Source organism: Myotis davidii, unplaced genomic scaffold (genome assembly GCF_000327345.1).
Source record: "Myotis davidii unplaced genomic scaffold, ASM32734v1 scaffold223, whole genome shotgun sequence".
Classification (NCBI taxonomy): Eukaryota; Metazoa; Chordata; class Mammalia; order Chiroptera; family Vespertilionidae; genus Myotis; species Myotis davidii.
This window is the reverse complement of record NW_006294609.1, coordinates 21,476-22,394: the sequence shown is the minus strand read 5'-3', so window position 1 is coordinate 22,394 and position 919 is coordinate 21,476.

Here is a 919-nt window from a genome sequence, read left to right as displayed (position 1 = left end):
GAGATTTGCCTCCCAGGTAAGGGCGAATCCAAGTGAGGAGAAAGTCCACAAAGCCCGGCTGGGGTGACCCTGCAGCCTGCCCTCTCTGGCGCGTCCTTCCCTCTAAAGGCCCCACTCAAGTTCTGTAAACACCTTCTGTCCGGTGCTATTGAGAGGCTGAAGCCAGTTGGCCCTGCCTAGACCGTCCACCTTTGGTCAGTGCTCACCAGAACAGGAAGATGAGGTCTTGTAGCCTGGTCTTTAGCTGGGATGGCTGTGGAATAATGTGTGAAAATAATCCTGGAGAGGAGAAACCAAGATGGCAGCATAGGTAAACACTGAAATTGCTGCCTCCTACAACAACTTCAAAAATACAACAAAAAGACAAAACGGACATCATCCAGAACTACAGGAAGGCTGGCTGAGTGGAAATTCTACAACTAAAAGGAAAGAGAAAAGCACACTGAGACTCAGAGGAGCTGTGGAAGTAAAGTGCAGAGGTATGGAGGCTCGAGCGCGCACACGAGGAAAGGGGCTGGCACCTGAGGACACGGCTGTTTTTTTGAATCGGGAGGGAGTCACAAGCTTCCGACTGCTCTGAACTCCGGTTCCAGGAAGTCTCTGGGGACCCAGGACTCATACAGGGAGAAACTGGACTGTCTGGCAGCAGGCAGAGCTCGGAAATTGAGGGCAGCTTTCCCTCAGAGGTGGTTGCAGCTATTACCAGGACACTGAGATGCGCGGCCCCTTAGGCCAGGGCTGAGGATCAGCCATAGCTGCTTGCTCCACCCTGTTGATTCCTTGAGACCCCGCCCCACCCAGGCTTCGGCAGAGGCTTTTGCATATGAATGCTCTAGCCATTTGCAACCTGTAATTACCTAACTGCAGCCGGGTCAGACAGACCCAGAACTTCTAAGAGAAGGCTCAAGGCTCCACAGAG